General features: G+C 33.1%; 1 protein-coding gene across 4 annotated transcripts in view; it reads left to right on the forward strand.

The window, feature by feature from the left end:
• The window catches only part of LOC111425506 (Hormone receptor 3), a 175,280-nt gene that overhangs the window by 86,215 nt on the left and 61,482 nt on the right, over positions 1 to 27,583 (forward strand). The window contains exon 1 of one of the 4 annotated variants that reach the window (XM_023059613.2): positions 27,061 to 27,437. The exons of the other annotated variants lie outside the window; for them this stretch is intronic. The gene's annotated coding sequence lies outside the window, so the exon portion shown is untranslated. Of the gene's footprint in view, positions 1 to 27,060; positions 27,438 to 27,583 lie in introns of those variants that run through there. 4 annotated transcript variants of the gene reach the window in all.

Consider the following 27,583-nt stretch of genomic DNA (forward strand, 5'->3'; position numbering starts at 1 on the left):
TTCGTAATCATAATTTTTTATTCAATCCTTCTACTCGCAAATAAACAACAGAAAAGCCAATAACCTTTCTCGTGATTATATAAATATAATAATGTACATTTTGTTTTATTACTACGATCGTTTAGCATCAAATATCAAAGTTATTAGAATAACTGTCATTATTTGGTTAAGTCGTAGTTTCCGAGCTTTCCGCTGCGAGGCGCAATGTCTCGTCTTCGCTGTTGTTTGTAAACATCGCGACCGGCAACTGTTTCTCTCAGGGTATCCTAGCAACGTAATCGCGCATCATACATATTAATGAATACCGCCTGGCGGGTGCAACGGGGCATGCGGGCTCATGATACGCGGCCTCCAGCGCCTCGTAGCGGTTGCATTACGTAAGTAAATAATATGTACATCGGAGATTCCTTGTGTAGTGTATACCCGGTCGATTATTGACGTAACCGTTACGTCACTGGCGAAAACATGGCGTCGTCATGGCGACTGTGTCGGCGCCTATCGAGACGCCTTCATACTACCCGCTGGCGTCGTCGTCAGTCCTGACGTCGTCGCGACGACTTAGCTTTCTCCAAATTGTCTTCGTCTCATACATTTCGTCTTGTACTACCAACATACACAAAGAAAGTTGAAGATTTGATCTTAAAATTAAATATTTTTGTAAAATTTGGCAATAGAATGGAATATTTTCTGGAATTATTAGGCACTTTAAAATATAATTTCCTGCCTCTATGTAACCCGCACAAAGTTAGGAATAAATTATGTTACGCAATATTAAAATACAATACAAATTAACCGCTGTAGAATAAACTTGAATATTGGTTATGGTAAAATCATTCAAAGGAAAATACCGTTTTAGCTTTATGGGTCTAAGCAAAATAAAAGTTTTCTCAAGAACTATTATTAATACCAAAAGTGATATTCATATTTTAAATCGAGGATTTTATAGTTTTTCTATATAGAAACTCCCCACTTTGGAACGGTACTTCTCCTAGATGAAGCATTTTAGAGAATAACGGTTAACTTGATGAAAATCTGTGAGTTAGCTTTCTAATGTTACATCGAGTTATTGATTCAGAAGCTGTCGCAAAGGATGTCACGAGGAATCCGTACAACATTTCCAACATTTTGGGGAAAATTTTTCAAAAATCTGTAACTTAGTTATTATATTGCCAAAGTTAAATTGTATGTTCTCATTGTATTCAGTAAATAATTCTACACATTTAAACATTAAAATACAGTAGATTCAAAAGCTCCATTATAGATACAGGGGATCAAAAAAGTTTCAATATACAGTGAAATTCCCCTAACTCGAACTAATTTTCGTAAGCTCAAGCGTTTGACTAGGCTTCAAATGTGTTTAAATATATTTCTCTAATTCGAATTTCCCATAACTCGAAGTTTTCTTCCGCTCCCATAGTGATTCGAGTTAGGAGAATTTCACTGTATGCAGAAGTTTTTCAACATTTAGCTCTAGATCAGCGTTTCCCAACCTTAGCCGTTCTAAAATTCTTATACCCCTCCTACATTACATTACATTACATAGAATACATATCGGGTAGGCGGACCAACCAACCTTGCACCGCGACCCTAAGGATCTATTGTACCCCGATAGATATCGTTATCAAATTTCACCGTGCAGTCCAATGCTCTTAACGAACATTAATACCTTGCTTGGCGAAAGGTCATTCAGATCTTTTGAGGAGATAAACTGCGACCCAAAAATCGAGAATCTGATACGGTTAACGGCAGGGCAGTGGCATAAAACATGCTCAACCGTCTCTGCTTCCTCCGCACATAGTCAGCATTCAACATCGTCGGCTAAGCCCAACAAGTTGAGGTATGTCTACTACGGGCAAGTCCTAAAATATTCCCGGGTTTGACAGTGGCGATGTTAATAAACACCTTAGCATGTCTCATTCCAGGAGAACTGGTCCACAGTAGGCGAAGTCTCTCTTCAGCCCACAGTCCAATCCTATATTTGGCCATCGCAAATGATACACCAACTGCTGGTTCCGGCCTCACAAACGCTTCAGCGCTGCCATGTCGTGCTAGCTTATCTGCCGCTTCATTGCCAGCAACCCCAGAGTGACCCGGGACCCAGATCAGAGAGACTCTGTTATCACAACTCAGTGTGTTTAATGTTCTCTTACAATCATTAACCAGAGCCGATACCGTTTTCACGGCTTGCTGCGCCTGGAGAGCGGCTTGACTGTCTGAGAAAATTCGTACTGTCATGTTCTTCACCCCTCTTTCAAGAAGGATTTTAGCACCCATGTCAATAGCAAATACTTCTGCCTGGAATACAGTACAGTACGTACCCAGGCTGTAGGCTTGCTTAATTCGAGGTGTCTGGCAGTATACTCCTGCTCCTACCCCTTCAGGCGTTTTTGACCCATCTGTGTACAAGCAAATGTCTGCCCGAACCAGAGAATTTTCATTTTCGACCCAGGACTGCCGCTCAGGCAGTACAATCTGGTATCGAGCATTAATCACTGATAGTGATACCGCCAAATCTGACGGCATTGATAGCACAATATCAGTGCTTATAATGTCTTCCGCAGCCCATTGGTAGGACATGTCGGAACAGTTTTGAGCATATTGCTTAAATCTGTAAATGATTGTTCTAGCCACTTTCTCTATATGCAAATGCAGAGGAGATAGGCCAAGCAGAACCTCCATTGCTAGAGTTGGCGTTGTGCCTATCGCACCAGAGATTGCCAATCCAGCTGCTCGTTGAATTCGTGAAAGTTTACTGATAACTGAAGTCTGTCGGACTTTCCTATACCAGGCCGCTGCTCCGTATGTGATCATAGGTCTAACCACAGTCACATAGAGCCAGTACAGTCTTTCAGGGGTAAGACCCAATGTAACATACATAATTTTTAATATTAAAAAATTGAATTGTTCACTTAAGAAATTTAAATGATAGGTTTTAGGAAGAAATAACTAGGAAATTGTTAACGAAACACAGTAAGTAAATTTTCAAAACATATAATGAAAAACTGAAATTTAAATTCCAAATAATTTTAAAAAAGATTTTTCTATATTAATTTATTATTTTAATTTAGTGAGATCCTTGCGCTTGATGCTTGCTGCACAGAGATTTTATATTAGGTTCTAATTTGGTTAGCTTTAGTTTCAAGTCTCCACGTTGTGTTATATCCAGCCGATTTCTTTCTTTTACCAGTAAATCATTTACAGCACTAAATCCACATCCAGCTAAATATGAAGATGGAAACGACACCAATAGTTTTCTTGCATATTTGGTTGAATTTGGGCATTTGATTTCTGTTTCCTCACAAAGCCATGCCATCGCTTCTTTTATATTAAATAAAGGTTTAGCTGACTCATCATTTTGCAAATCTGCAAGTTCTTCTTGATACTGCATATTTGATATATCAGACAAATCCACTAACATTGGCTGCATCATCCATGTTGGAAAATCAATTTGTTTTAAATCAGAAAATCTTTCTTTTAAATCAGCCTATAGAATATTCAGATAACTGACAATAACAAGTAAAGCTTCATGTATCAGTTACTTCACATTTTTGGAACCAATGAAACTGTTCAAAGATTTGGTTGTTAATATGTTTCTGATATAACTCAATTTGGGTAATGACACCAAATATCTTTGCTTTTGAATCAACAAAACAGATACTTCATTTCAGGATTGTCGCTTAAAAAATCACTAAGAGTATCAAACAGTTCCATAAATCTTTTCTAGCAGTTCCCTTTAGATAGCCATTTTACTTCAGTATGAAGTGAAAGTCTCACATGGTCTTCATTTTGTTCTTCACAAAATAGCTTAAAGAGACGCTCACATTTGGCATTAGCTTTAATAGCATTAACACACTTTATTGCTGAATGTAGTACTTTATTTCGAACAGGCGAGATGTCTTTAGCTACCAAGTTTTCCCTATGAATAACACAATGCACAAGAATCAATTTCTGGCACCATCAGCAATTTTTCTTGCCCATAATATTAGGAGCACCATCTACAGCACAAGATGTTATATTTTTCATTGGTATATCATTGACATCTAAATAGTTTTTTAGCTTATTATATAGATCTTAGGAGGTAGTGGTGCTTTCTAATCTCTTACAGAACAACATATCTTCAGCAAAATGCCCTTTATCACTATATCTTATGTAAGTTATCAATAATTTACTGCCTCACTGTCTCTCAAAGTTGATTCATCCATTTGCACTGAGAAATTTCTTGTTTTCAGCTTTTCCACAAGTTGTTTTTCAATACCTTCACTCATTTCGTCTATTCTTCTGCTAACAGTATTGTTACTGAGTGGCATAGCTTTTACATCTTTGTAAAGAAATGAGATGAGTAAAGAAATTTGATAACTAGCCTCAAGAACACGATTATTAGTTGATGTATGAGCAGTAAATAGAGACTTGAATGTTGTTCTCTTTTCAAAATTTTTAAAGTTTTAAAGTAATTCAAATCTGAACTAATATGAGCACAATGTTTCGCCTTCAAATGCGCCTCAAGACGACCTCGTTTCATTGATTCGTTGGTCAAGCATTGCTGGCATAAAAGACAAAGAGGAATCCACTCATCGTGGACAGTGGGTATGAACAAAATTTTTAATATTCCTCCGAATATTGACGAGTTTTTTTCTTGCTTGCACCACTCATTTTACTATGGGCTATAAGAAATAAATATAAGATCAATTAAAAACTAAAATTAAAGTATGTGTATACGTATACTAAAAATGCATATTTATTTAAATGTATATAACACATTTACTACGCTGCCACCGCAAAATAATATATTTTTTCCATTTGACAAAATTTTCTGGAAAATTATGCTTCTAAAATTAAAATAAATAAAAATAAAATCAAATACTTACCAACTTTTTTCGTTAAATTTGGCACCGAAATCTAGCATTACATTTAAATGGCCCGGAGCAAAAGGGTTAAACTCGTGTCGAGTCCATTTTCGAATTGGCCCCCTTAACAATCAAATTTCCCCCCTGTGTGGCGTGGGCCCCACGTTGGGAAACACTGCTCTAGATCGTCTAATATCGTATTTATAACAACTATACAATTTAATTAGGTATCATAAAGTGATAGCTGACTGACATACATGTTGTACCTGAAACACTAAGAAATATGAGACGAGAACATAGTTTGCATGTACGACTTCTTATGCAGAAACTATTCATGAGCAAGAAAAGCACGATGTTCACTAAAATCATCGTAGTGGCGAAAAATAGACAAAGCTAAAGGTCGTATTGACTTAATTAGTTCAGTCTAGAACATTGACTTTTGCACATTACTTTTAGTTTGACTTCGTCATAAACACTGCAAGCAGAATATTTTGTTGTCTGCCTTTTAGTATAATGCTGAGAGCTGTAAGTTCAAAGCAAAAGTATTTAAAATGTAATTATTTACAATTTTACAAATTAAATTCAGATATACCACACTTATAAAGTTTCTGTCATTCCCCGAGGAACTCCTTTTTTAAATCTCCTTTGTTGGATACCTTAATCTTGTACTCAGTATTGCCTACATATTTTTAATTGGTTTCATATCAGCTAACTGTGCAGATGGTGCTATTAAGGACAGTTCCAAATAGGAACTGCCGAGATTTTTAGTACTTTGAAGCAAACTTTGTTGTAAAATTTGGCGGTACATTTTCCCGGTAATTCAGCCGATAAATACCAAATTTATAACTTGCAACTGACATCCAGGGTCAAATCATCACGCTGCCGTTACCATGCTTGTTTGTCTAAATTCTTTTTTTTTTTCTGTTTGATATTTGGTTTGCGCAAGACTTAACACAAACTGCTAGAGTTAAAAATATTAAATTCTGAACCTCGACGCAGCAAAGCTACTTCCTCGATACTAACGTGATGGGTTTTTCTTAAAATAATAACCTGTTTTAAAATGATGACCAATACACTATATTGTGATTATATTTATTTTATATGTTATTTTTTATAGATCATTTTAATAGTAAGCTTTACAGTAAGAGTTTTTTTAACATCCACTATTCTGCTGGATATCGTTGTTACCAAATTTATTGATCGATCTGCATTTGCGTGTTTGAGTGTTTTCAGCGTTTCGTCGAAGATCACATTTCCAATTTGCTCCGATTCGAATCAGATTAATGTCGAATCAGATTAAATCGGCTTGTTCGAGTGATCAAAATGGTAGCACCTTTTTTTAGGAACCCATTTTTCGAGCTATTTGGATACAAGCTGATCTCGATCATTTCTAGTGCAGTTATTTCCGAATTGATTTGGAAAAAAAATCAATATCATGCTTTCCTGATTAAAACTCTAACAATTTCCGAATGTTTTAAATATAGCATACATGTCATTTTAATTTTAAATTGCGAACAAAATTTGAATGTCTTGCTAAATAAAAAGTAGAGAAAATAAGTTTATTACTAAAAATTATACAGAAGTTATTTAACTGTGGTTATCTTTCTTCATAAGTGATTACATTTTCTAGCTTATCATATTGAGAATCTACGTATGGTCATACCATATCAAGTTACTCTTATGGTAACATGGAGTTGTCAAGGCTGGAAGCTTCTTCAAATGGAGCCATGTCTATGAATTATTTCGGCAACTTTTTACAAACCTTTCTTTTTTGTCTAGTTTGTAGATTTGCATTACGAATGACTCCTCCATATTGTGTGGTGACTCCCCCAAGCCATGCTTGTGGCATTCATGTTAATAATACGTTTTCCTATAGCTACATAAGCAGCTTGTTGTATGCAGCATTAAATTTGTCAGCAGCTTTCTATCCCAACCTCGTCAGCTAACTTGGTCTGTTAGAGTTTCCGTGTATTGGCATATTCTTAATCTTGGTAGGTTGTTTTATTGTTATTTTGCATAAAATTAGATTGTGATCAGTTCCTAAGTTACCTGGTGTCAGAGCCTTTCGCCCATCACAAATACTAGATTGTGAGAGGAGAATTGCTTTGTTTGTTATTATAAAATCCGTTGATGATGTTATAGAATATGTATTTGTGCTATTCTTTGTTCATAAATATTTTCTAAGAAACTATTTGAACTAATGGTTTAGCGTATAAAGAATCATTTTAAAGTAAGGCATGAAACTGAAATGAATTTTGTAATAGTACAAAAATAACCACATCAAAAAACTTTTATTGTATACTATTTGAAAGGATTTTTTTTATTACATCACTTATTATTAATCAGAAAGTTGAAATTAAGCTTGCAAAACTTTTTATCAAACCAAAATCTACGAAATTCCGTCGTGTTTAAAACAAAACAACTATATACTACGATTATGAAAAACAATTTACATTCTCCGCTGTTAAGTTTCGCTATAAGATTAAGTTTGAACTGTTAGGTTCCACCAACTGAAACCAGTATATTAATTTGAATTTGGAGTGGAAAGGTGCGCCAAATCCGCCGTGTTCTGTCACCGATATGTGTGATTGAGCTCTTATATGATCTTATTAAAGTGAGCAAATTAATAATAGACAATCCGGCGCGGTGCAAGGTATCCATTTGGACGTTGGGCCTTGGCATACTATCTAATTTGTATCAAATTGTCTTAATCGACAAATTCGTTGCTATTTATACTTTTAGATTTTTATAAAACTTGATTTATAGAAGGCATCATCAGATAATTTTAATCCGCACCTGGCATTTATTATCAATAAGTCGATCAGGAGTGAACGGTTGAAATACTACTCGTCAGAAGATAAATTATTGATGTCGTATGTATGGTTTCTCCGTGAATTACGTAAAGTTTTCGTATAACTAAGTGATTTAATTCCATTGGAATAACCTAACAATAGGCAAAGCAATTTAAGTGGTACCGTTACTAAGTTTTTAATCTTTTACTTGCTTTATCTTTTTTTATACAAATCTTCTAATGGTCTTTTTTGAATTTACTGAATAACAGATGTGGGAACGTTACAGTGGCTACACTTACAGTTAAACCAAGTCGTCATATTGGCATTATTAACGGTGTAAGCACGTTCTATACCTGAAACACGACTATATCCTGTGAGGAACAAAGAAAATTTAAACAAGAACATAAATTTTAATAAGTTTAAATTTGCCCAATTAAGAAGAAGGTTCACTGACACTATTCCATTCTCTTTTATTTAGACTTTATACAAAGATTAATGAATAATCATTATAGATAAGTATTTGTTAGTAGGTTTTAGTAAGTTTAAATTTTCGCATACATTTGTCATACATACATATGAATGAATTAATGTTACGGTACAACTTGTGTACATATACGTGTGAATATTTGTGTTTATATTTGAGTGTACATCAGATTTCCGTTAACTGTTATTGCCGTATGGAGACAACGTTGTCCGGTGAAATTCGTTAATAATTCATGCAGAAACCATGTGAAGATGTGTGTGTACCGCAACGGTTATCCCGTAAACGGTCTGTACTTATACGCCATACTTCTTATCTGCACTGTCGTACGGCTGACAGTTTCGGTGTTTCTCCTCTTTATCGACGGCTATCGATAAGTACCTTGCGGATAGCAAAGTTGAAGTGAAAGGCAACGAATAAATTTGTTTGGACATAAAAGATATTTCATTCTGATGATAATTCACTATCAAGTGAAGTGAAGGTACGAAAACCCTAAGGATAATAAAAAGTGGAAGGATATATTTTGCACGGAAGGTATTATTGCGTAGTACCATTCGGGGTATTCGAGAAAATGCTGTGGGAAAACAACAACTGTCGAAATTTAGTGCCAACGACCGATTGATTGCTGCAATACGTGGTATGATCTTGGCCCAGTTCGCCAATTATTGCTGTCGCGTTGATACTATAAGTCGACGAACGATTCACTTGACGATTCCATTGCACAATTCGATCATTATCGAAACGATCCTCTTGGAATTGCAATGAAATTTTATTTCGTATTTAAACAACATCGAAAACTATGTTTCAATAAGAATCGTTTTTTTTTCTACAAATAAATTATCCTTATTTAGATAAATCATAACCTAAGTGATGTTAAATAAAACCATCAACAACTAGAATTATAAATTTAAATTAGAATGACTAATAAAATGAATACATAAAAGAAGTTTAAATATCATGTCCATATTTAGTAATACAGTAACATTATTATGGGTTACAAAGACATAATACAGTAAAACCTCGATATAATGGACTAATACAGGGAAGGAAGTCTCAATTCTAGCTAAAAGTTCGTTATATGACAAATTTTTAATTTGCACTTTACGGGCGAACGTCTGACGAAGCACGACTAAACCCGAAACATTCTAGTTGTACGTCTAGTGTTGGTTCTAGTTTTAGTTTAATGCAAAATATATTACAATCTAACGTTGATAACAACTAGAATTAACACTAGACCTAGAACTAGAAACATTCGGGTTTAGCCGTACATCTCTTAAGACGGCTAAACCCAAATGTTTCTAGTTCTAGGTCTAGTGTTAGTTCTAGTTTTAGTTCAACAAAAATATACAATAACCTAGCGCTGAATAACAATTAAAACTACAACTAACACTAGAAACTTTCTTGTTCTAGGTCTAGTGTCAGTTCTAGGTTTACTTTAATGAAAAATATACAACAATCTAACGCTGAATAACAACAAAATCTACACTTAACCGCCAAATTAACGCATCACTCTGCTGACTTTTGGTTTTATTTCGAGAAATATTATATATTTCCGATTCATTAATATAAGTTATAATAATTTGTTCGTTATTACGCCTTTTGTATAGGATTTGTTCGTCTTCTTTATTTAATTTTGAAATCATAGCATCTTTTCATGAGGGGCTTATTTTTTAAGTAAATATGCTTCACTTCTAAAATAAAAGTAGGCATTGTTTTTTAATTGTTTTACCAATTGATAAGATAACTGCCATTCGTGCAATACATAATGGAGAGTGCTAGACGAAATTTAAATCGTGATGAATGTGTTCAAATTGTAACTTTGTCCAATGAAGGACTAAAAAATCGCGAACTTGGTAGAAGTTTTGGCGTGGCTCATACAGCGGTCGGTAGGGTTCTGCAGAGATTTGTAGAAACCAACTAAGCGAGGTTCATGGCACTGTTGTTACTCAAGATACCATAAGAAGAAGACTTCGTACTCAAAATTTATGACCTCGGGCAGCAGCTACTGGTCCAAGATTATCTGCAAACCACCGAAGAAACAGATTGGCTTTTGCAACAAGGCACTTGGATTGGGAAATCCATCATTGGGAGCAGGTGTTATTTACGGATGAGTAACGGTTTTGCTTTGTAAGTTATGATCATCGTCCAAGAGTGTGCAGAAGGCCAAATGAAAGATATTCCACATGTAACATTCGAGAAACCACATTATACGGAAGCGGTTCAGTGATGGTATGGGGTGGAATATCTTTAACAGCTCGCACGGAACTTTATATCGTTGATGTTGGACGTCTGAATTCTGAACGATACATAACAGACATTTTAGAACCTTTTGTGACACCTTTTGCACCTTACATTGGCGATGGGTTCATTCTTATGCAGGATAATGCGAGGCCTCGTGCGGCACATATTGTTACTGAATATTTAAATTATGTTAATATTCAAGTCCTCGAGTGGCCAGCCAGAGCTGTAGTCCAGAGCTGAACCCAATCGAGCATCTTTGGGACATAAAGTCTTATTCGCGTATGGGAAGATATCCCTCAAGAAACCATCATATCTCTAACAGCCAACTCTGGCTACAATAACAGCCAGAGGTGGTAACACTAGTTACTGATAACCTAAATATGGTTCAAAAGAAGTTCTTTGTGTTCGTAACAATAATGATCATTTTACATGATTTTGATTATTTTCAGTTTTCGTTTATTTCCTACAATTCATTTAAATCAAACTTATTGTTATTATCGAAATAATTCTGTTTATGTATTCTATTCTTAATATGATTTTCAAAATGCATCATAATTTTGACTTTAATTATAATAAATCGAAACATATAAGTGGTATATAATTTTGCGGTTAAGTGTAGAATTAACACAAGAATACCATGTAATCTGATTGATAGTGAGAGCAATGTTCTTGCTGATCCTCAAGATATTGTAAATGCTTTTGCTGACATGTTTTCTGCTGTTCACACTGTATCTACTGACCGAAGTTTCACTGAATCTAATTTCAATCCGTTGCCATACTCTTTTCATCCCACTACAGAAGAGGAGCTAATTAAATTAATGGCAACGTTTTCTAATAAGCATACTGCTGGAGATGATTTGTTGCCAAGTTTTATGGTCAGAGATTACCGTTATATATTTGCTTGCCCTCTTAAATTTATTATTAACTTGTCCATTACATCCTGTGAATTTCCTGAAAGATGGAAACGATCAAGAATTGTGCCTGTTTATAAAAAGGATGATCGTACGTCCCTCTCAAACTATAGACCAATTTCGATAATTTCCAATTTTGCTAAACTATTTGAAAAGTTATTATATTCTTTTATGTACACCAGCACGTGCCCCTTTGTGTCAGCTTCCCAGCATGGTTTTGTTTCCGGTCGCTCTACAGTTACCAACTTGGCTACGATTTCCGAGTTTATCTGTAGCACCTTGGATAGACGTGGGCAGGTGGATGTTGTATACACTGATCTATCCAAAGCCTTTGATCTGATTGACCATAGAATTCTCTTGTATAAATTGAGCTCTTTCGGATTTGTTCCTTCAGCAATTCAACTTCTGGCCTCTTATTTGCAACATAGAAAATGTTATGTTGCTTACAATGGATATTTTTCTAATGAGTTCACTCTTACCTCAGGGGTTCCACAGGGATCAAATTTGGGCCCGCTATTATTTATTCTTTTCATAAATGACTTACTTCTAAAAATTGATTGTCGGATGTTGGGATATGCTGATGATATCAAGATCTATGCCGAAGTCTCATCGATAATTTTAAAAAACATATCAATAATGTGTGTTCGGAGGCCTTTAGGTCCCTAGGTTTTGTGATGCGTATGTCTAAATATTTCACAAGTGTCAGCTTATTAAAGACCTTGTATTGTGCTTACGTTCTGAGTAAGTTAGAATACGCTTGCCTGATTTGGAGTTTCTTATATGCATGTGAGTTCTTAAGCCTTGATCGAGTCCATCGTAGATTCTTAAAATTTCTTTCTTACAAATCTGATGGAATTTACCCTGAGCGAGGTATACCACAAAATGATTTGCTTGCACGACACAATATGATTTCCTTGATGGACAGAAGAAACGCGTTTTATGAAAGGTTTCTACAAAGGCTTAGCGAATATAACATCGATTGCCCTTTCATTCTTGAGCGACTAGGGTTTGTTGTTCCAAGGAGTAACTCAAGATATAGCTGCGTATTCGTCATTCCTTATGCTAGGACAAACATTATGAGACGGTCGCCAACATACACTCTCTGTAAAGTAGGCAACAGGATTCCAGACAATCAGTGATCACCTGCATGTAAATTCACTTATACATGTAAATTCACTTATTTAGTTTTTATTTTTATTTCTTTATAATTCGGTCAATTGTTAATTTCTTGAATTTTTTGTAATTTTTTTTTTTCTCACATACAGATACATATTATTGTATTATTACATTATGTAATATATATTGTTATCCTTTTTTGGGCTATGCCTGTTGGGTAATAAAGGAATATTATTATTATTATTATTTTTACTAGCATTAGAACTAACAACGGCTCGTAAGACGGCTAAACCCAAATGTTTCTAGTTCTAGGTCTAGTGTTAGTTATAGTTTTACTTCAATGAAAAATATACAACAATCTAATGTTGAATACCAACTAAGACTAGAACTAACTCTAACATTAAAACTAACACTAGATCTAGAACGAGACACATTCGGGTTTAACTGTACGTCTTTTAAGATGGCTAAATCGGAATGTTTTTAGTTATAGGTCTAGTGTTAGTTCTACTTTTAGTTCAACAAAAACATACAACAACTTAGCGCTGACTAACAATTAAAATTCGGGAATACGCCGAGATTATCTTTGAACATGGAATAGAGAAACATCTTAAGTAAAAAAATTATTAGTTTACAATATACAAGTAAACAAATAAATCTTTTTTTTTTGTAACTAAAACTTTATAAACTAAAGTTAGTAGCAACCAAACTATCCACAAACAAACAATGAGAACAAGAAGAAAATATTTATGACGAATTCATCATCATAAAACGGTGGCACCGCTTTATAACAATCCCACCCAAAAGATGACAGATTGTAAGGCGAGGTGAGCAATAAAACCATAGATAGTTGTGGATGCCTGGTAAGTAACAATAGGAGAGAGAATATACCTTCCGGTGAAATGCCTCCACGCAGTCCTTCACCGCACAGTTATAAAGTTTTACGACGCCAGGTTTACCAAACACTTAGCCTAAAGGGGTTTTGCGCTCCGGTTACCCCTAAAACCACCTAAAGAGTTATTAATCAAAGGGATAGAGTATGTATAGAACCTAAAATCTCTTCGAGTCTTGTTAGATGTAGCGTAAAAAAGAACGACAGATTGTAAACACGCCTCGACAGGTAGATTTTGGCCTCCCCAATTTACAGTTATCTGCACCAGATGGTTTCCTCTATTTTATTGATCATTCTTTTTTTGAAGATTCTTATAAGACTCTCACCGGATCTAATGCCTATCCCTCCTACTGTTTGCAGACATCGGTCGGTTCAAAAACGAGTCTAAAAGTTTTAAATTGATTTTTGCAGATTTGATGTGGTAAAAATAGTTTGAAATGATTTAACATGGTTTAATATGTTTCCTGCCAGGATTTACGACTTTATATTATTAAGTATTTTTTTATAATAAAAATAAAATTTGGATGTGATACCGTTGAAATAACTGTTAACCGTATCCGGTATGGTGAAAAATGTATTAAATGGAATCGAATTCGTGCTCGTCTTGTAGTTAACAGTTGATAAATTGGTCGTACTATTAGGTAACGACCGAGATAGCTCCAGTCCCCGCTAAATTAAGACCGTAAAATTAACACCATATAAGAAGGCAAGCCGACGACGCCGTCTAGTTACGCAATTTAGTCGTACACGTATTGAGCGAAAAGCTGATTCTTGCAACGACCGCGGGGCCCAAAACTTCCCGTCGATTTCTATTTGCTCGACTAGGCATTAGTCATTTTAATTCCCTTCTTGTCATTTAGCGTGTGTACGCTGTGTGCTGATAAACTGAACCGTAAACAATCACGGTCCAGGCACATTACCGTAAATAATAGCAATTTATGTTAGCACGTCGATTTCGTTCGCTAATTTCTTGGCCCGACAACGGCCAAGCCCGACTGGGTTAATGGTAATATACAATTTAAACGTGCTTTACCAACCCAATCGAACATCTATCCATCAGTTCGAACTACTGCTTTTATGTCATCGAGCTTAAAAAAGAAATAAAATAAAAGAAATAAATTTTAAAATCATAAAATTGAATAGAACGTTTGAATGAAAACGTTGGTTATACTTTTTGATTTGTATCAAAAAAATGTTATATTCTTTGAGGTTGAAGCTATCAATAAAAGTCCTTGTTACCGATAAGGAATCATATGAATCATAGACGTCTATAAAAAATGAGGTTAGTCGATAAATTGGTTAAAATACACCATAAAAACTTATTTTTTTATAAAAATGTGTATGTTGGTAAAAATACAAGTGTAATAAGATCCTGTTATCAAAGATGTCTGCATCATAAAGATCAATACTATGAATATCTCTAACTACTGTTTGTTATCCCATCAACAACTCTTTATTTATATTCTGCACGTATCCATCATCTTTGCAACAAATAGTTTTTACTCAAATTCTTGTGATTGTTTCGAGTAGCATCTTAAACTTTATAGGGAATAATGTTTTTATATTTGTAATACGTTATAGTCTTGATAGCATATACTCAGAAGCTTTTTAAAACCACCACAAAAGAAAAGCAGTTTGTAAGTAGGCGTTTTAAATCTGTTGATATTTTATGCTGATTTCGCTCTTAAAAAGCTGCCTATTTTAAAAACGAAACTCTCAAAAATAAAATAATTGCAATTTTAATTAATAAATTAATTGAAAATTTTGTGGTAAACTAATAATATGATACTTTTAAAGGAATTTTATGAATTACACGCCAAATCAACTTTCTAATTGTACTGATTTTATATAGCTAAATTGATTAATTGTTCCAGTACCTCTTTTAATTTTGATTGTAGTTGTTTTATTAGGATTATTGCAAAAAGCAATATTCGTTTATAATTGGACTAATGTCTGTGTAAATACCAATATTCAACGAAATTCCAATTTCTTCTTAGAATTTGTAAGTGTTTTTAATTGTATTCGTGATTTTTAAATTTTAATTTAATAATTTCAAAAATTACTTAAACATTTTTAATGATTCATTTACAAGTCAATTGAACATTTCCTACCATTTGTGGATTTTTTATCGATGTCAAAGACCATTGCCTGCAGTGCGTATCTAATGTAAGTGATGTCAATATAAAAGAACTACACCCGTTGTTGTTGAAGATAATAAAATTATGAAAAAGATGATATAAAAGTATTATGAAAATATTTAAGTCACATAGATGGAGTTTCTTAAAATAATTGTGTTACTCGAATTACCTATTAAGTATAACTAAATACAAAAAACAATTTATAAGTTACATTTCAAAGAAACGAATTCGAAAAAGATGGGTTAGAATCAAAACTATCAGCTTTAACATTATCAAGTTAACAATCAATAAATTTATGTTATCAAAAAAATTACAATTTCCGAATTATGTAGGTATTTATATAGCATATAATATCATATAACATTGATTTTTTCTATCACATAAGTTTTGCTTACAATAATGTAAGACGCTTAAGAAAAATTATTTTACAATTTCATCCTCAGTGCCTTATTTTGAACGCTGTCTATTCCTGTCGTTTTTCGTGGATTTAGTACGTCGATTAACTATCTAAACTAACTAATAACTTAACTATCTAATCTCTTCCACTGTAATATCGAACGTAAATACATATAACACAACATATAATACAGACTTCTTAGATATGTAAAGAATTATATTCGAAATCCATTCCACCAGTTTTTTAATATTTAGGAGAAATCATATAAAATGTTTTTTGTACTTTTAAACTGGTGTTTCATTAGATAATAAACTTGAGTCTTACTAGTTTCGGGTAGTAGTCATCTTCAGACACTAGTTTTTGGACAGAATAATAGATTAAAATGTCAAATATTAAGTTTACATTTTTCCTTAAAAATTTAGAACGTTCTCACTCTAAAAATAAAATTCTTAGACATGGTTCAGTGCCGCATAAAGTTTTGTTTTGTTGAGTGTCCTTCTCAATGGTGTTTTGGGTTCTGGCTTCCTTCTTATGTTCTTTAGCAGTTATACAGTGGCACCAATAAATCTATTGACCTGCTAAACTTCGTTTCTGAAGAATAGGAGTTTCTAAGGAAATATGAGAAATAATTTTCAGCATAAGGAGAATGAAACAATTCCTCCTATCATATAATATATAATGTCACGGAAACGATGGTGAAATCCAAGCAAGAAGATTTTTAATCTGCAGCTGAAACGAAGTAAATAGAAGTTTCACGGCTTCTGTTTCTAGACAGAAGGGTTGCTTACTACGCTGAATTAGTATTGAAAACGTTAGGCAATTGGACATAGACAAAAGCGTATATATGAAAAGAATAATTACATAATTGGTCGTGTCATTTACAAACACGTAAGTACAAGTAAGGCTAAAAAAGTAAGAAACCTAGCAAAAGGAGCGGTAAATATACTAGGAATAAAGATGGTCTTTTCTAAAAATGACAGAAATAATTTTCTTTTCATATTTGCTAATACGATTAGATTATGTGTAGATTATGTACGATATTAGATAGATGATGAGGAATACTGTGTACTTCAAATTAAATTGATCAGAAATACTATTCAGCTCTAAATTTACAGAAAATCAAGAATGTTTGATTTTCAATAGAAGTAAGACATGACATAAACAATTTTCGTTCCATATTTGTTACTATAGATGATAAGGAATACTTTACATTTCAACTTAAATTCATCAAAACTACTGTCCAGCTGTAAATTTACTGAAAATCAAGAATTTCTGATTTTCTACAGAAGTAAGGTATGAAAGAAACAATTTTCTTTCCATATTTGCTAGTATAGATGACTAGGAATACTTTACACTTTAAATTAAATTGATCAGAAATACTTTTCATCTATAAATTTGATGAAAATCAAGAATTTCTGGTTTTTCACACAAGTAAGACATGACAGAAATAATTATCTTTGCATATTTGCTACTATAGATGGTAAGGAGTACTGTACACTTCAAATTAAAGTGATCAGAAATGCTGTTCAGCTGTAACTTTCCTGAGTATCAAGAATTTCTGGTTTTCTACAGAAGTAAGACATGACAGATAAAATTTTCTTTCCTTAATTGTTACTATAGACGATGAAAAGCTCTAAATTTACAGGAAATCAAAAATATTTGATTTTCTACAGATTTAAGACAAGCAGAAATAATTTTCTTTCCATAATTGCTACTATAGATGATGAAGGATACGGTGCAGTTCAAATTGAATTGATCAGAAGTACTATCCCAACTCTAAATTTACAGAAAATGAAGAATTACTAGTTTTCTACAGAAATAGCAAATGGCAGAAATAATAACTTACACTTACTTAAATACTTTTTAACAAAATTTTGGGCAGTGAATCTTTACGCTTGGAGTGCAACCACACTTCGCTCTTCGTTATACCTCGGAGATGACTAGAAAGTAGTCTGAATATAACACAAATTTTGTTTCGGCATTCAATCTCTTTATTCCTTTAGCTTTGTTAATATTAACAACATTTCCACGTCCTTTTGTTCTTTAATCCAATATTTTAGTATTCATTATTTAGGTTATAGCTTTTGTGTTTATATATTTTCCTATTTTTTTTTTTAATTTAACTTTTGTTTTAGTATACGATCGAGTACACAAAGTCACTAAATAAATTCCTAATTAAGTCGGTACTCATGTTAACGTAACTTTATTATTGTTTGGCGGTTTCGCTAGGTTTTGATGGCGTACCCAAGTTAGTCTAAAATTGAATTTATTAGCAGTAAGTGCTCCGAGAGCTGATTTATCCTTAAATAAATTAGAATTTTCTCTTCTAAATTTACCAATAAATGAAGATTTATTTTATGAAACGTGTCTATTCGTTGTCATTCAACAACACCAAGAGTTTTTATACAACAACATTCCATCATATACTAAGAGTGTTGTTAAAAATCATTGTTGTTTATATTAATTTGCCTGTCCCTTAACTTTCTATCTTAGACACCAACAAGATTTTTTCATAATTACGTATAAGAATGATATTTAACATGATAAAACATTTTCATTTAGTGCCATATTTATTGATAATTAAAAAATTTCCTTTAATTTAACTAATTTTATTAAATTTACCATACCATTATGTTTTTTTTTATTGTTTATATCAATAGGAAGACTAATTGAAATTCCGAATTGCAAATTGAGTTTATTGTGTTTCAAATTATTCCCGTGTACTCGTAACTCGATTAATTAAAGTTGTTCGGGTATCAAATATAAGAAGCACAACATGTGCGTATTCAATTTAAATTAAAATTTTGATATTACAACAAATCGGCGTATGGCTTGAAACGATTCAAACATAAAAAATGTTCACGTCGTAATTAGCGTAATTGATAACGTAAAGTATCAATTAAACTTGGATATACATAAAACGAAATAAGACTTAACGACGCAATCGTGTAAAATCGTTAGGCGTAACGCCATCAATATAAACACTTACAAACCGAAGAATACCGGGAGTTAAATGCGCTAACCATTTGCTGACCGGTGGCAATTAGCGATTAAATAGAGGTAGTCTTTGTAACTGAGCTTTCGAAGCGGGAACAATGGGTTGAATGACGAAAGCTCTACGGTACTAGTGGCGGCGGACATTTAAAAAGCTCGGCGTCAGCGCGTGTGCGGTTCCTGACCGGCAATTAAAACGTAACAGTATTTTTTTTGTGCTATAGCGACTTCGGAAGCGAAACGGTTCCTACGAATTGAAGTATCTCTGCAGGTCATTAAACCGAAGAGCGAGGACGGTAACCTGAGTATTAGGCTAATGTCTTGTTCGAAAGCTTTTTTAATTCACCGCCTAAAAAATATATATTCTAAATTGATTATGTAGTGTTTAATTGAAGAAAAAATTAAATAGTTTTATTTTATCTAAAAAAGTTTATCTCTATATTTAGTATACAAGATAAATTTACATAGATCTAAATAATTACGTAGGACTTTCTCCCATTAAATAATATTATATTCCTCAAATTTCCTTTTACACCCCAAGGCAAAGTGTATTATTAACCAAACCCAATTAAAATGTACATATCTCGATAACGTGACGAATTAAACGCGTTAAGTTCGCCGTATTACGTAACGGGCTTATAACAGTATTCTCGTTGAATGACTTTCGTTTCAAGAATTAATCTTTATTCCCGATGAAAAGATAACGTAAAGTGTAGAAAAATTTATATAAGTTATAACATAAAGGAAATTGTTATTTAAATTATTTATTTTAAACCAAAACTTAGTTTGTATAGAAATTCAGTAAAATTACATCAAAAACGGATTTATAACAAAATCTTTCGTTAATACTTTAACAAAGAATCTTGTAAGCAGAAGTCAAAATACGTTCAGAAGCATATCAATCGCGTCGTGTCAAAAGGTACTTTACCTGCAGCGACATTCGCAATGCTTCTTGGACACGCGACCCAAAGACAAAAGATTCTTTCCGCTCGCACGACGTTTGCAAATTGAGACATGCGTATTATAACGGAAACAAAAACTTCTCTCTAGCCGCACACGTCCGAATCGTTTCGGTAAATTTGTCGATTCCGTTTTGCACAAAAAGTAAAAGACTCACCTACCTAGTAACCATACCCCCTGGCAAGGGCGTGAAATTGCGAGTGGCTTTGTTTGCACCACCACCACTCACTGGTAGCGGGTACACAAGAAAAGTTTTATTGGGGCACTAAAGTGGATTTGTGGGACGAAGACGTCAATGTTCCAAGAACGGACTAAGGTCGTCAAGTTAAACTTGAAACAGAAGGAGAGGAAAGATGAACTTGCAAGTTAGGTGAAGTAAAATTTATCGTTGTTGAGATTGAATTAAAAAGGTTGGTGATTTTTTTTTGATAAGACTTGTCGTAAATATGGAATAAAACCCGGGGTCTTATTTGATCTAAACGTGCGCAACCTTATCCGACAAACTATACTGTGCATATTTGTGACAGTGATCAAGTAGCCGCGAAGGCAATGATTCATGGAACAATGGAGGCTTGCCGTATCTTGAGATTTATGTGCTCGTACGTTATACAACCTAATGTGCTATAGCTGCTATGGCTACTGGCTATATGTAGGTAGCTTTATTTAAAAGACATTAAATACTTGTATAATACTCTGCAAAACTTTGTATCTAAACTTACTAAATGATAAATTTTACTAAAATGAGACTACTTCAACACAATCGACCAAAAAATACAATTAGAGCTGTAGTACAGAACGAATTTCAACTTTCTTCACGTTTCTTACTTGGTACAAAAGAAACGACGTGATGTTAACAGACTTTTTATACATCATTTGTAGTACACCAACTTGTTTCTCAAGTACATAAGAATGTATCAAAGAAACGATAAAAGACAATAAGATATTTTATGTATCAATTTTTCTTATTTAAAATGCTGTATACCTTAGCAACCTTAAGATACATCTACCTAAATAGGAATGCATTAAATTTCTAAGCGAGTATCTTAACGGAAAAAGCCTCGTTTATCAATGAAACGACGGCTCCATCATTTAAAAGTGACTGACAAGATATCATCCAGTTGCGTTTTCTTTCCCAAACGACTAACAAAAAGACCATTCCTTGCATAACTGCGCAAGGATCGAGCATCGAGCTGTGGAAGACAATGGCACTCGTATTACATAACTCCCCTTCCCTCTTTAAGAAACATCCTCCGTTTAAGAGCTCCTCGTCGTCGCCGACGCCACCGCCGCATCGTTCAACTTCAAGACAGTATATCGCGTTACGTAATGATTTTTTTCTCTTTTTTTTTCTTTGGCTAAACAAAAAAGAATTTACTGCATTGTACTGGTTTTCTTCTTTTAAATTTGTGAGTCTGAGTTGGAATATTTTTTATGGTTTCATGATCCAATCAATATACATCTTTAATCGAATATTAATACAAGAAAGCTTTACAAATCCGTTTTATAAAACACAATAATATTTAATACTTAAGACTTTAATATTTTTTAGTTGCTCCTGATGACTAACTAGTGTTGAAATCGGTTGTTCGAAAATATTGTCCCCCAGTTTGTTATATATGTTGAATATCTGATTCAAAATCAGTACCGAAATTTGTAGAAACAACGAAATGATTTTCTACACATCTAAGATTAATTAAATTTTTCTTTAAAACGGTTTTTATTTTATGATTATATCTCAATTTATAGCTCAGATACGATATTTTAAATTACATTTTTATCAACTTTACCTCACTACTAACCACAGAGTTAAATTAAAAAAATCATATCATCACACTTTATAGGAACAAAAAAAACTGTTGTTAGTTGAAACTGGATAAAATTTGCTATAAAATGGTTTTTACACCATCTTGATTTTACTCAATTACGTAATATCAATAAGTCGATATGCAGAGATGCATTAAAAGAAGCCACAATATCTAAATTTGTGGAAAAGCAAAAATAATTTTGATTGCATCAAATACTAATTAAATTTGCTTTAAAACGGTTTTTATTTCATAATGATATCTCAATTCGTTCTTGAGATAGGATGTTCTAAATTACATTTTTTATCAATTTAACCTCAACAACCGCAGAGTTGAATTAAAAATCTTATCACCTGAGTTTATAGGAATGAAGAAAATATTTTCGGTGTATTGAAACTGGATTAAATTTACTATAAAATGGTTTTTCAATTATCTTGATATCTCAATTACATTATTTTTTAAGGTCGTTATTTAAAACATAACTTATTATATGTGGCTAAACAAACAAACCATAATACTTAAATTTGTGGAAATACGAAATAACTTTTTCAACGGTTATTATTTTATAATGATACCACAATTAGTTCTTGAGATATGAAGTTCTAAATTGCGTTTTTATCAACGCAACCTCAACTACCGCAAAGTTGAATTAAAAATCTTATCGCCTGGATTTATAGGAATGAAGAAAATGTTTTTGGTGTATTGATTTTTAAATCATCATGATATCACAATTACTTTCTGAGATATAATTAAAGATGAACAGAATATGAGAAGATATTTTTGCAAAAAATATCATTTCAAGTTTTATGAGTAAGTAAAGTCGTAAAGATGCTATTCAATATTTACTGAACAAAGCTGTTAAAACCACTAAAGTTTTTATGGTAAGGGTCAGCTTCAGTTGCCTAGAATAAATAAAACAAACGCTGATTGTCATAAATTTAAAGAGAACAGCGATAAAGTTCATAAAACAGGTTGCCCTTTAAGGTCTACTCTTTTGTTGGATCCCCAACTTATTAGTTTTCAAGTTTTTGGTGAACACCAAAGACATTTTCACCTTTGTAAAGAAGATGAGAAGTTTCACTTTACTTCAAGGTTATGTCTCGGTTTCACTGGATGTTAAATCCTTATTTACTAACATCTCGTTTCCTCACGATAAAGAGGTAGTGTCGCTGTTCATTAACTTCTTCTCTTTAAATTTATTTTCAACAACTGCGTTTATTTAAATCTTTGTTAAATCTTCTTGGCCCCACTATATTTTTAACTAAACTAGTTGAATGATCCTGAGGATGGCTTGATATGAGCCGAAACTAGTCAAGCTGAAATAATATCATATATAAATCAGCATTTATTAACCGTAAGTTTAGCACTTGAATTGTATTCTTTCAAAAAATTTAATTTCCTTAATAAATAATTTCCTTCGCTTTCCTTAATAAAACTTGCTGTGTAATAAAATAAGGTTGCATTCAGAAAGAAAGCAAGTTATTAAAACGAAAGGAACTTCAAGAAAATCCACTTGAATCAGTATACTATCACTTGTAGTTTAGAAACAATTAAATATTCTGTGTTAAACGAAAATAATGGACTATTAAACTCTAAATCTACTCCAGCTAAAATCACTTCATCAATATCGTCATCGTCACCTACTTCATTATGTTTGCCGGAACCGACATCAACAAACTGTCTGACTAAGAATGCATCGCAATACACCTATGTCTATGTCAATACCCATGAGTGACGGATTTGGAAACTTGAATCATAAAAATTATCCAGGTTGGTAGCTGATTATCATTGATTACCTAGACAGAACTGAAAATATAATGACCAATGCGGGTTGAAGTTGTACAGTATATGTAATGTACAGGTACAAGCGAAACCTACTTCTGCTCAGTAAACTAATTTAGGTTAGAAAATAAAAATTTGGTAAGTACAAAACATGAAAATGTTATTCATTGCAAGTGGCTGGTATTTCTTGGCAAATTATTAAGTAAGATGATTTTTCAGATTTATGCAAATTAGCTGTAATTTCGATAAAATTTATCAATGGAATAACTAAACTAGTTGAAATATATAGCAAATACTTCTTTTGTTGCAACATAAATTTTATTGTCTGCGCAATGATTACAAGTTTCTGTGAAGTAGTAAAAATAGATGGCGACTTCTTGTGTGGTTACGAAAGTAAACTTATCCCATCATGATATCACTTTAGCAACAATGATAAGAACAGTCATTACAGTCGGGATATGTTTTATGCGAAGACACCAACTAAGAGTAACAACACTAGTGATAGATTAGAATTGTATAACGGATTACGTCACATTTATTTAATAATCAGCTATTAATAAAAATCTGACATTAAAACAATTAGTTATGCAATAAAAAAGTTATTTTTGTGTTTATCTAGTGGATTATGGCATGATTGACCAGGCTCTAATAAAACAACATTTACTTCTGGTTGCATATTTTCTTGAATCCCACAAATTTACCTTACTAATATCACCTTATTAACAAGACGTTAATATCTGACTCAGAACGAAGTCAGTAAACTTAATAGACTAGCTTCAAATCTTCTAAAGACTAAAGTTGATGTCACAATAGTAAATATTAATCGGTTTTTAATTTAAATTTATCCTTTTTACCCTAAGAGAATTTTGGCTTAATACAAACATTGTACTTCATATTTGCCAGGACATATCTTCAAGGGGTATGTCTAAATCCAGTTTCAGAAAAAAAGTTGGTGTGTAAAATAAACAAAGTTATGGTAATGCGTAGTGCTTCATGGATGGAGAAGTGTATATGTTGTTGTGGTCGATCCGAGATTTCATCCGTTCTTTCTGTTGGTTCCCTTCAGAAAGGGGCAGATGTTTCGCCAAAATCTAGCCTCTTGACTCAGAGATCACCACTATGGATGAAATCTCGAATCGACCACAACAACATAAATCAAGTTACTATATATTTATTTATAATGTTAGTTAGTAAAGTGGACTTAGTAGATTTTATCATTCAAATTGATATAAAATGTGGTCACCAAATTTTTAGTTTTCGTACCAAATTTCCAAGAAGCTATCTAAGCATCACTGCTTAGATGTAGACGTAGTTGCCAAATATGTCATATTTCTACAATTAATAATTGTAGAAATATGTATAAGGGATTTAACACTAGGATTTCAATATGTAATTGGAAGTCTAATTGAGAACATGAAATTCTATGGTAAACTAAGAGCAAATTAAATACGTGTTGTATGCTTCATACTTTTTTTTTGCTTCAAAATATACCGCAATTTACAATGCAATGTATACCGAATTTTCGACTACACGCACCAATTAAACGTGCAATCTCAGTTTGTAGAACCAATATCTTTGGCAAGACGAAGTTTACGTAAGCTGCTCTAGATACAGTTGATATAGTCAACGCAAATTAAACAATGTATATATCTAGCCCCGTTACAAAGAAAAATCAGTTTTTAAGTGTTGAGGAATCAAGTCTAATAGTGACTGTCTTGCGGAGTTCCTAATGACGCAATTATTGAACTCCTCCTTTTTTTGGAATACCAACCTCAACTAAATTTCTGGCCGAAAATTGGCTTTAAGCAATCAATTAGTACTGATTCAAGATGATTAATATGACTTTCGATACCCCACCAGTATAAAACAAGTCCCTTGGGTTGGGTTGGTCCCAACCTCAACCTTTTGTTGCAGCAATACGGTGATGAGCGACTAAAATGAGTTTTCTTGGTGTGGATAGAATGTTTACGATAAATTTGTTATTGTTTCTGTTTCCTAAACAGTTTACGGCAATCAGGAACAAAATGTTCCCCTGTGTTTCTTTGGTGTGGACTTACCTTTACAGCACTCGTAATGGGTCTAAGATTAGAACACAACTACAAACTACTTGAGATTTGAAAGAACTCTTTTTAATACAATACCAACCTGAATTCGTTATGTTTCTTAAACTACTTTCTATCATTGATCAAAAATTATGAAAAGTAGATTATGCTGGTGTAACTCCAGCCAGTGTTAAGCCACAGCATAACTCTTCATTTAGTTAATTAATTAACTCAGCAATAATATTAGTTATCATTGAAATCATTTCATCAACCAAAAACATTTTCTGGGCAAAAATCTTAATTGTGTGGAAGAACGGATTCCACACAATTAAGATTGCTGACTTTAACCATGAACCTTTTTTCAGTTTTGAAATGCGTTAGTCAATTTTCTTAATAGCATGACTAACAGACTAGATTTTTTGCAAGTTCAGAGATCAAATCGGAGTTTTAACAAAAATTTGTCATAAACTATAAGATCGTGTAGAAAATTTACCGAGGTCATTGTTCGTAAACTGTTAATGTTCTGCGGGTGAACAACTGCAAATATTGATCAGTTATTTTAATTCATGATATCTCTCGTCTTGAACAAATGTCTATTATGTCACCACCGGAAATTTATCCTTTTTACTCTAAAGGAATTTTAGCTCAATGCAAATATTGTAAGATCCTAAGTAAAGGTCTTATTTGTCAGGACATATCTTCAAGGCGTATGTCTAAAACCAGTTCCTGAAAAAAAGTGGGTGTGCAAAATAAAATCTAAGTTACCATATATTTATTTATAATGTTTATTAGTAAAGTGGACTGTTTTATCGTTCAAACTGGTATAAACTGGTTTCTGAACAGAAGTGTCTATTCGCATATAAGTTTGCCGAACGAGTTAAAAGATGTGACCATCACTCTTCATTCGGTTAATTAATTAACTCAACAATAATATTAGTTATCCAATCATTTCATCAACCAGGAAAAATTTCTGGGCAAAACTTTTAATTGTGTGGAAATCGAAATTATATCAATGTTTTTGTTGACTTTAACTCCGAAGCTTTTTTCAGTTTTGAAATGCGTTAGTCAATTTTCTTGATAGCACGACTAACGGACTAGATTTTTTGCAAGTTCAGAGACCAAATCGGAGTTTTATTCATAACATATTATTGATACTCATTAATTAGCAAAACTTTTTCATAAACTATAATGTAGAAATCTAACAGCAGTTATTGTTCGTAAACTGTTAATGTTCTGCGGGCGAACAACTGTACTTTTGTTTGAAACATAATAAGGTAATTGAGAAATCATGTTCTCTAATAAATATGCTCTTCGTAAAGTTGTGCATAAATTATTAAAGTTGGATAAAAATATTTTAATCTATCATTGGTTTTAAGTTATTAAGGTGAGTATTTTTCATAAGAAAGCTCCTCTAGGAGTAAAGTACTCATTATTACGAAACATATTTTATAAAGTTATATAAAGTTGTTTAGTCTTACAATTAGTACAATTATAACTGATGGAATAAGCACATTGTAATCGAGCCTATTCCATAACGTACGGTATAATATACCGTGGAATATAGTAGTACTACATGTGTAAAAGTCCTGTTACTTATACGAGCGCAGCGCCTCTACCGTGGGCGCACGAAACTTCGCGCCTACTTTCTACAATGCAATGGTGGTCGGGCTTAGTTCTCACGAAGAGCTGACCGAGAGAGCACAACCCGAAAGCTCCGCGCTCTCTGTTTATCACCCGGCGTTGCCGCAATTTACCCCGTACATTATAAGTTACCCCTAAAAGTGAGAGTTTAAAAAATTCTTCAAATTTGACTCGCATTATTTTTCCTTATAAAAGTGTTTTAAAAAAATAAATTAATTTAATTTCGGGGTAGATAAACAGACTCAATGGATTTACCAAAAAAGTTTCGTTTAAAGTGCGTGCTCTTGGATCAGGAGAATTTCTTCTAAGTGTGTTCTCCAAGGATTTATTGCATTAGTGTGCTTTCAGTGCTAAAGGATTAAATTAAAACAAAATCAGAGGATTATTAAATTGTTCTTCTTGGAAAGGTGCGAGCAACGCTTATCTAATTAACAAGTTTTATATAAACCTGTTAATTTTTTTCCATAATAATTTTTCGTTGGTTTTATTTATTTTTTTAAGCAGCTTACATTCTTGTAACGCTGCAAACGTAGTATTGCGGCTAATTTATTAA

Source organism: Onthophagus taurus, chromosome 7 (genome assembly GCF_036711975.1).
Source record: "Onthophagus taurus isolate NC chromosome 7, IU_Otau_3.0, whole genome shotgun sequence".
NCBI lineage: Eukaryota > Metazoa > Arthropoda > Insecta > Coleoptera > Scarabaeidae > Onthophagus > Onthophagus taurus.